Source organism: Labrus bergylta, chromosome 1, assembly GCF_963930695.1.
Source record: "Labrus bergylta chromosome 1, fLabBer1.1, whole genome shotgun sequence".
NCBI lineage: Eukaryota > Metazoa > Chordata > Actinopteri > Labriformes > Labridae > Labrus > Labrus bergylta.
The window spans coordinates 5719615-5730858 of NC_089195.1; positions in this window are offsets into that span (position 1 = coordinate 5719615).

Here is an 11244-nt window from a genome sequence, read left to right on the forward strand (position 1 = left end):
ACACACATAAGCATATGCATATACTGTATACATACACATATACGTATATACATATATATATATATATATATATACACATCATAGATAAACAAAATCAGAAGTAAAGGAGTTAATAATTAAAGATCTGAAATGGCCATAAGAGACCAGTGCCTTGATTTTTAAAGTGCCTTGTAGCAAATTCCAAGCTGATGGTGTAAAGATGCCAAAAGCAGATCTTCCAGTATAGAAAATGTCATAAAGTCGTGGATGAGTCAAAACTTCCTCCAATTAAACAGTTCAAAAACTGAAGCCATCCTAGTCGGCACACCTCACCAAGTTCAGTCATCTCTCATAACTGCTTTCCTTCTCTGGTCAAGACATCCATCTTTCACCACTCATCACCAACCTAGGTGTAAAAATGGACCCTCATCTAACCTTTGAACCACACATAAAACACATCTGTTAAAACATCATTCTTCCATCTCAAGAACATTGAAAAACTCCTCACCTCACTCATCCCCCAAGACGCTGACTACTCCTTTGTCTCCTCCAGGCTGGACTACTGTGATGCACTTCTCATCGGGATCCCTGGCAAGAGTGTACAGAAACTCCAGAACACAGCAATGCCCCTCCTAAAAGAGCCTTTCTCTAAACCCTCTCCCTAAAACCACTGTTTTTATACCTGGTTTTACACTCAGGTCCTTAATTCTGCCTGATTTTACCGTTTTTTTGGTTTTATTCCAATTAGCACTTTGAGATTTCTGTTCAAATCCGTAAAGTGCGTTATAAGTCAAATGTATTATTATTATTATATCAAAGGTGCACTGTGCAGATTCACTGAAACACTGGGACCACATTTTGCTCTGAGGACAGTTTGTGTATAGAGTCATGAACATACCACAGAATCTGTACACTTCTCCAACTTTCACATTTCTCTACCTAAACTCCAGTGCACATTTAAAAAATCCCAGTTTGTTTCATGTCTTGGGAATCCATTTGATCATGAGCTCATAAAGCCTGCCTGTGTTTTAAAGCTTTTTAATAAGCAGTAGGCTAATTAATTGTTAATAAGTCAATTATAAAACCTTACATGATGCTTATAAACATAAATAAGTCTATGTTAATGTTAATACAAACATATTTTACACATGTATTATTGTAATTATACATCAAATTAGAAACATGTAAACAGTTGTTATACCGGTCATAAACATGACTAAAACATTCACTAACATGAATAATCGTATTCGTTTATTTAACCAGGAAAGAAACTCATTGAGATTAAAAATCTCTTTTTCCAAAGTGTCCTGGTCAAGACAGACAGCAGCACAATGAACAGAGTTTCACACAAACAACGAGCAGCCAAACATACAAAAATACATCATTAGACATCAAAAGACACAAATAACCAATCTGAACAGTAAATGTTCAGACTTCATGAGTGTTCAAAGTATAAAACACTTGTATTAAATGTAAAATATGAATGAACAATTAAAACAAACTTGTTGATAGACAACTTATCAGTGTTAAAAAGATGATTCATATCAGTAATAAGACTAAAACAGGTTCATGCCTTATAAAGACTAATACATCCTTTATATGCACTTTTTTAATAAAGCTCCTTTGTAGGATATAAAGTTTTTCAAATTGTATTTTCAGGAACCTCAGCATTGCAGTATTTTAGCTTTCTTGAAATAAACACAACGATGAGCTTTCTTACTTTATTTATATTGTTTTTTGGTACATACATCAATATTACATTCGTCAAGACAAGAGAAGGTCTAAAATAGTGGGTGCAGATGTAATGATGAAAGCTGACACAAGAGAGCGCTGTTTCACTGCACTGTGAAAAGACACCATCAGAAACATGTTGTGGGTCATTGGATACTGAAACCACTCCTCAACACTGCACATATTTATATAAAATATAAAAAAATCTGTTTGTTTCATGTGGTTTGTCAGACAGAGTCTCTGGTTAGAGTACTTTTCATCTGTTTGTTTGTTTTGTTATTGCAGAGTGTGTACTGACTGTGACTACAGGAAACAGACTTATAAAATGTATTATTATCTCCTTACTACCTGCAATCAATATCAAAACATGTGCAATTGCTAAATCCATTGAAAAAACTTTCTTTGGAGTTCATGTTTCCTGAAAAGATTGACTTATTGTTGTTTTTTTAATAATTCTATAAATGATGTCTGTACCTGCAAAACTATAATGCACCTCCCTGCAGGATTGTAAATATCACATTTTCTACAACAAATAAAGGAAAAATGCGCCAGGAAAAGGTTCAATCTTTTAAACTGAAGTGGTCTAACAATGACAAAAAGCTTGATTGCTTGCTCTCTCTCTCTCTCTCTCTCTCTCTCTCTCTCTCTCTCTCTCTCTCTCTGACTTCTGAGCCTGTCAGGCACAAAACAAGAGCTTTAAGTGAACATACAGTATTCAAGGCAATTGCAGTCTGATTTGTGTGGGGCAATTTTTTTTTAATACAGTTTTCAACTCTCTTCCCCTTCTTTGATATTTTTCACAAAGCACTGCAGGATGTCATGGCAGCTACACAAACCTCAGTCTGGAGCTTCCTCACATTTCACGACTGTTTGCATCTGTGAGGATCGGACACAAATACAGAAAGAGGTGAATGATAAATATTTAGAATTAGTGATTTTTGTGATAAATCAGGAATAAAGCAAGTCTGAGAGCGGTGTATGTGTGTGTGTGTGTACTGACATGATTGTAGATCAGCCGTCAGTCTCTCTCTTTAGCTTTCTCTTCATGTTTGTCAAAAGGATGCAAACAGCAAAAGTAACCCAAAACACCAACACAGGAGTCAGGAACAACCAGGACTGTGTGTTACTGCCACCTGTCAGAAACATATATCACCAACATCAGTAACATAAACATCATGTCTCACTGAGAAGATGAACATTCACTGTTGCTACTTGTGTCGTTGTGTCACCTGGACTGCAGATGTTCCTTACATCGACATGAAGAGTCTTATTTTCAGCAGGGTTGGCTGCCACACATCTATAAGATGATGTGTCATCATGTCTGTGTACAGTGAGAGAGCAGAGCTGCTCTGGTTGATTATTTCCTCGTCTTTGTACCACAGCAGAGTCGTCTCTTCAGTCTTTTTCACCAAACACAGAAAGGAGCAGCTCTCTGCGCTCACGTTCACAGCTTCCACTGCAGGAGCTGCTACAGACTCTGGAGAAGAAAATAACAAGTAAATGTTTTCAGGAGGGTGTTGATGTTATAAAACCAGAGTTATGCCACAAACAGCAGTGACATTATTCTTTTAATAATGTACATTATGCTTTTATGTTGATCTACCCAGACTCATCACGGTCGTCAAACTAGAGCAAGAAATAAGTTGGCTGCAAGGTGAAACTGACCCCAAGTAACCGGGTTTTTTTGATTTTTTGTTAATCAGATGATCATGATCTATCATTATAATATTGACTTTCAAAGTATATTGCAGATTTCGTATCAAATTGTATTGTGACTTAATGTGAGTTACCCTGACATGATCCAAAATGTCTGCTGTTAATTTTGACAAATATTGTTTACTCCATAATGAAAAAAACACTGGGGCTTGAGGGTTCTATTTTATGTTTATATGTATGTTAATGAAAGTTTTTATGACGACCAAAAATCTGGTTTATGTAAAAGGGATTACGCTATTGAGATCAAATTCAGGAATTTTACACTTTAACAGTCTCTGCAGAAACAAACTGATGGTCTTCATGATTCCTTCAAGCTCTGAAAATCTGAAGATTTCTGCAAAATTTGAGGCAATTTTCTTGTAGAAGTTACACATTTGTAGCAACTACAACATTTAAGTTACAGATTTTTGATGTTTTATTGATCACGACAGTTGGTTAAATTTAGCATAGGACTGAATATTCATGCAAAGATTTATTTTCATGCATAGGAAGCTACATTTCCTGGTGGCAAGAAGTAGATTATGGCTAATAATAATAATACAAATAATAATAATAATAATAATATTAATATCAACATTTGTAATGACTGAGTTGCTTGATCTTTCCACTTGTCAGGATCCAGACATTATACTTATTCAGACGTTTACTTTGCCCACAGCAAGCAACGCTAGATATTTGAAAATACCTTTTAAAATAACAACCACATTTAAACATTTTTCTTTTTGAATACTATTTTGATCTCTTGTAATTTAGGTAGGCAATGCTATATATCTGCTCAAATAATGTAAAAATATATGGACTACTGAGGTCACTAAGGGCTAGGATGCCAATGACTGGAGTGAGTAAATATATGTTACTTACCATATACACTGAGTTTATGACTTCTTTTGGAACTACTTCCTTTTTTAGGGTCAATACTATAAACACCAGAGTCATTCCGCTTTAGTCCTCTGATTGTGAAAAGACCAGTTTTGTTGTTCCATAAAAGTCTGTCCTTGTAAGGTTCCTCAAATATATCTATTTTTTTGTCCTTCACTTCAGCAATGCTACTTCCTTGAAATATAAAAAGTCCATTCTCCAAAGGATCAGGAAAAGTGATGGATCCTCCCTTAATGCCTGACTGGTGACTCTTCAACTTAACATCAGCAGATGAGACGATCACTGTAAAAAATAAATGTGTTAGTTAGGAGTTAGTTAGTTCTTTTTTAGATACATTTTAATAATATAATAAATTAAAAGTTTTAAGGAAATAGATAAATATCTTACTGCATCTTTTAAAGACAAGGACACCAGTGCAGTGTGAGTTAAATACAGTAACATGATAACTCAATTTATGGCCTCTAAAATCTACTAAACATATAATATAACAGTTCATTAGACATGATCAGGTGAAATCACATTTACAGGTATGTGCACAAAAAAAGTTACCTAATAAAAAGATGATGATCCTCAGGTGTAACTTCATTGTCGTTTTCAGATGTCAGACCCGTTCAGCACTCAGGAGTGTGTGAAACCTGCTCATGTCACCACCGAGCAAAGACCAAAATAAAAGCTAACCTTCTTCTTTAAAAAGTGTAGCTTCCTGTTTCATAACAAACAAGAGGTTAAATTCTAAATGAAGCTTCTCAAATAACTCAGGGTCCTGCTGCCAGAGCATGTACCAAAGAACAAAACTTATTTGTGTCCTTGTTTTTTTCTATGATGTCAAAGTAATATTCATATCACTTTTATCTTCAGTGTGCATAATTAGAACTCTTGTTTAATCAGGGGTTTTCTCACAGCAATATTACAGTTACAATATTTATTGACATCACGCGAATCATGTGAAGGTAACTTTTTATGGGAACAAAATTTAAAAAGGGTATGGGCAGATAATCAACTTTCAACAATGACAGCCAATGGAGAGGCCCGCCTCAGTTGTAAGTGATCATTTGTGTGTATTTTCAGGATTTACAGCTGAAAAAACTCACTGCCATTAATAAATAAGTAAACATTTTGAAATTGGTCTACATATTTGCAGATTAGTTTACACATTTGTGGATCTTTTTACACATTTGTGGATCTGTGTACACATATTCAAATAGTTTCTCCACAATAATAACTCCATAACGATAAACATTTTTCCATCTATAGTACGACAATCACAAAATAGCATAAAGATGACTTGAATCACACAGCTACTTGCTGACTTTGCAGGGGTTACATTAAACCATACCCTTGAATCTACATTATTTTTGATTGGCTGAATAGGAAGGAGACATTTTTTGACATTTATAGACAATGATAAATATTTGTGTGTGCATTGACAAATATTTCTGTGGGTAGTCATTTATATAAAACATTGCATTAAAAGTTCCTTCTGTGTGCATTCATGAATATTGAGACTTATCAAACTCCATAGTTTTCTGTAGCTCTAATAGAGATCTAATTTGTGCTCACGCTGCAGTAGACATTTAATATACCTGAGCTGTCTTGAAAAGCAGGCCCCAATTGGTTTACTTGAGGTTCTTAATTTTCTTTGCAATATTAAAAATATTGTTCTAAATGCAGCCCAATCAGTTTGAACCCTGTATCTAGAAATGTCCCCAGCCCAGCAATAATCTGCTAATATATGAGTGCTGTCTGTATACTGTACTGTTGTATCTTAAAATAACACATTCTGTCACCACTGTGGCTGACCTTTCTTACACCGTCTTCATTCATCTTAAACATCATATTATTGATGCAAGGCAGCTCTTATGGCTGAAACTCACACAAATTACTACTGACTCATCTAGAAAGTTTGAAGTGTGCAAGCAAACTCTTTGTGAGACGTGTGAGAAAGGAATCCTGTTCAGTCATTTACTGTAGACTGCAGCCTCTGTGTCTAAAGGTGTGTTGTCTGCCCTGACCATAAAATATCTGACACAATACTAATGTTTGTATCATTAGAAACTTGGTAGTATTTTTGAATGGTTGTGCATCCCGCACTCATTTCCTCCTGAGACTGGAAAGATCTGTATTTGTTGGAGCTTCCGATGACGCAAAAATCATAATTTTGCTAGTAGCTCTACGAGCCCCAATATAGCAATGAGGTGGCTGCAGACAGGCCGGTCTTCTGCTTCAGATGCAGCAGAAGACCGGCCTGTAGGCGACGGTGAGGACGAGGAGCCCAGGCTGGCTCGAGCTGGGGCGGACTGGTGGTGTCGATGCTCTCACTGTTTGTCTATGAACACAGACACAGAGTCTGTTTGCTGCCAGGAATTTCCAAGATGCCAATTCCTTCAGGAAGAAATCTCAGAAGTTCTGGGAGTTTTTGTCTTTCATCCACATGAGCCAAAAAGACACTTTCTGCCTTTTCTTGGTCAAGAAGGCACCAACTTCAAAATGTATTTCACATTTCTACTACATCCATGATTCAATGTCAATACAGATTCATGATTCAACGAGTGAAGTATCCCTTTAACATCTTCAACATTAAGCATAACTTTATAAACCATAAATCCTTCTGCCTGTCAATGAGATTCTTAATCTCAATTAGGTTTTCCTAGTTAAAAACATATTCCATATGTACAGGGGCTGACCCACTGGGTCAGGTGACCTTGTGGATAATTGCCTTTAAGACCATATACCTTTGAGGTGGCTGTTGATAGCATAAGAGCACCTGTGCATCCCCATTGTCACTGATCATTTTGAATTGATCGTTTGTGTGAATTGAAAATGTGAGCGAAAGTGAGTTAGGAGAAGACTGTCTTTGCCACTTACTGGTGTGGAAGAGAGAGTGGCTGTTTACTCCACATATGCCCGCTGTTTTTCATGCTGTCAGCATTTAGTGTTTCTCACACTCCATGCCTTGCATATTATTCTGACGAGGGACTGACGCACCACAGGTTTGAAGCCTATCCAACTAATTCTGTGGATTGTGAGTACACAAAAATGTAAGTTCCTGCAGTATTACTCTGGCGAGGTGTTCATGAGTCATAGGAACATAAATTGTCTGTCCTAACCCCAAGAAGGGAAGCGGTTGTTCAACGTGTTTTGAAAACGCAAGCACACCATTCGATTAAAGAAAAGAGGCTACACAGCTAATGTGTGCAGATGCTCTAACCAACAGTCACTTCCTCATCATCAGTCGCAGGGGGTTAACTGTGTCAAAAGCCCTTAACTGTGTTGGGTGTAGTCTGCAGATGCCCATTGAGCATGGACATGATAAATGTGTATTGGGTCTGTGAGAGAACCATAACACTTTGGCAAGAGAAAACTGTTCCTCAAGCATGAACTGCTTAATTTACCATCACAACCTTTAGAGGCCTGCTGCAGTGGGTTGTGCAAGTGATTTTTTTTGTACCAGATTTAAAGCATTTCTCTAAAAGGCTTCCCTGAGATATCTCAGTCTCAGAAGTACAACTTGTGTGCCATATTATATTACCTCCAGGCATTCCTGTGATATGAGGAGATCAGTTGTACCTTTGATCTGTACTGTGCCATATTTTTACAAAAACACTGCCCACAGGGGAGATCATAACCTGTTCTGAAGGACATCACATCAGTCATCTCTTCTGTCCTCTGTGGCTCTCATAAAACATTCTGAAAGACTTCTGAAGTGATAAAAATATTAGGTTACTTTCATAAGATCATACTGTATGTAAAAGCATTAAACACTCGACTAATCTTATTTTACATCAGTTATTTTACTAAAAACAGAAATATAATGAGCTTTCCTGTATATCCAAATCTGACAGGGTTTAAACGTGCAATGTTTTGGTTTTACAGCACCCACCCTTACCTTGTGCTTCACATTCATCACTTAATGACGTGTAATTTCAATCTGACCCCCAAATTTGCCCAACCTATGAACACACACAAGGATTTATGACAGACTTTTGTTTGGCCTGTCTAAAAGGCAAAAAGAGGGTTTTACCTGTCCAATGTTTGTAATGCAGGTCAACCTCCACATATGGAGCTCAGCGTCAGTTCAGACAGGAAGACTGGTTATATTCTTTCACAAATTCATTCATCCTTTCACTTCAACCTAAACTACTTCCTCTGTCTACCTGCTCTGGTGATCAGCTCATTATGGGCGTTTATTCTTTAAGTGATTAACCAACCAGATTCGGGCACAACCTCTCTCAACCAATCATCCTGCTGCGGCAAAATGCTAAAACAGTTCTCTGTCTTCCACAGTCATTCTGTCATTTCAGTTCAACCACTGCAACTCACCTCCACTCCAGTCACCTCCATTCCAGCTCAGCAGAGTCCAGGTCCAGGTTCATCATAGCCTCCATCCTCTTCACCACCACCCGTGTCTAGACTCCATAGGGGAGTATCCTATCCTGCTGTCGACCTCATTACCCTTCCAAGTACATGAAGTGGTCACGATGGACTCTAATCCCCCAAAGACTTTACACATTCAAATCTAAATTGTTGCACATTTATTGTTATATAAATAATTGTTCATTCTCAATCAAGTCTCTCCTGATTGAAATGTCACAACTAGTCATTCAACAAGCAAAGACCTGCCAATGCCAAACCACCCACCTGGTCTTCCAGCTTAAATGCCATTAGTATGTTTCACAAACTATCTCTTGAAGTACAATTGTTGGTGTTTTATTTGCCCTAAAGATCCTACTTTTTTGTAAACTGTCCACTTAACAATGCCCTTATAAAAGGTTTCAGGGCATCTTAAGACCATATTGGCTGCATTGTTGCTGTTTTAAATGAACACACACTGATAATGCCATGTGTGTTTTCAAAACACAGTAAATGTGATTTAAGATGGGCCCGATTTATTACCTAAGCTCTAAAGACAAATGCTGTACATCTGCTTCTCACTCTTTGGCAGCCTGTCAGTTGTTATCAAGCATAATATTTAGTTTTGATATATAGTTTGAGCAACAACAGAACAGTCTTTCCATCAGCAGTGGGGGGGGGGGGGGGGGGGGGTACTAACTGTTACAGATGTTTCCTGAATGAGAAATTACACACATGCACTCAGAACGAGATCACTTAACCTACAATCTACTTTGTTAAACCTTCACAGCTTTGAGGGAAACTCAAACCTCTATTTTTGTTGGAAATCCCCCTTATCATTCTCATATTCCGCATGATTTCAAAATAAACCATTATTATGGCTATGCAAAAGGAGCCGTTCCAATTTCCTTAAAATCCTTTCAAATGTGCCTGGATAACAATGAGACCCAGACATATGACTCAACCACAGTCACACTGATTCATAGCAGAGTCATTGTGTTAATGATGTCATGTCATGAATTATAAAGGGTATCAATTCATATAAAGAAAGGGGAAAACACAAAAAAAGAGATAGGAGTTCTATCTTATCTAGGTCCGATTACATCCTGTTTCTAGAAAATCCCAGCTGCACGACAAGTAAACATAAATGTGATACAACCCATATGTAGAGTGAAGGGCTCTATACCTGACTTTGAATTTTGTAAGACAGGACAGGTTCAGCATCACAGCAAACTGGTATAAAGTTTATCTTCAAAAAGGTAGAACATTTGAGTAAACAGGTCCAAGCCAATCAGAGCTATGAATTTAAATCGAATACATTTTCCCATTTCCTGTTTTTTAATGATCAGTATTTGATTTAGGCTCATAATGGTCGATATGGCCTACATCTTGGCGATGCATTTTTATTACTTTTTCATAAGCACAAACTGTTGGTAGTACATTTCAATATTTCTAGTTAATGACTTTGTAAAGGCTTGTCATTGAGTTCTTTTTATAATACCATTAAATGAGAGACATGATTTAAGTTAGATAGTTACCTTCACAGTAAAAAAGGGAATCAAACTTTAACAAACAAGCCTGAGTTGTGTTTTTTTTGTATAACCTGTCTGACAAGGGTTTCAGTCTGCATTAGGTTTGGTTTTGTGTTTTGCAATTTTTATTATTATTTCCTGGGTTTTGTTGTGTTTTGGTATTCACTCTTGTCTCTGTCTTTCAGATCCTGCCCCTCTTGTCCCTGCCTTGTGTGTCAGCTCCGCCCTGATTAACCTCACCTGTGTCTCGTTGGTCCCTGATTGTCTGTGTACCGTATTTTCCGCACTATAAGGCGCACCGGATTATAAGGCGCACCTTCAATGAATGGCCTATTTTAGAACTGTTTTCATATATAGGGCGCACCGGATTATAAGGCGCATAGAATAGAACGTGTTTACAACTGAACAAGGCTGGGAGATATTGTGAATATTCACAATAACTCAACGTTGTTCAAACGTTAATGTGCATATTCACAATATCTCCCAGCCTTGTTCAGTTGTAAACACGTAAAAGAAACACAGTCTGATACCGCTAATTCAAACGTTAGTGCATAACTCAACATTGTTCAGTTACGTATAACACGTAAAGCTCACTTTTTCAGTTCATTCCCCGTCCACGAATCCTTCAAATTCTTCTTCTTCAGTGTCCGAATTGAACAGTTGGGCGAGTACGGCATCCAACATGCCCGGCTCCCTCTCGTCATTATCCGAGTCAGTGTCGCTGAGCGCCGTGTACAACCAGTATGGATCAACCAATTAACCAATTGATCCATATATAAGGCGCTCCGGATTATAAAGCGCACTGTCGTTTTTTGAGAAAATTAAAGGCTTTTAAGTGCGCCATATAGTGCGGAAAATACGGTATTTAATCCCTGCATGTTCTCCGTCCTGTTGCCAGTTTGTTGCGTTCTCAGTGTACCTTCGTCCCAGCATTATATTATTCTTGATTCTCGTGTATGACCATCGCTGCCGTTTTGACCTTGCCTTGCTTAGCCCTCTGGATTTGTTTATTATTGCCTTACTATGTACTGAACCCTGCCTAGATTAAAGGACTGAA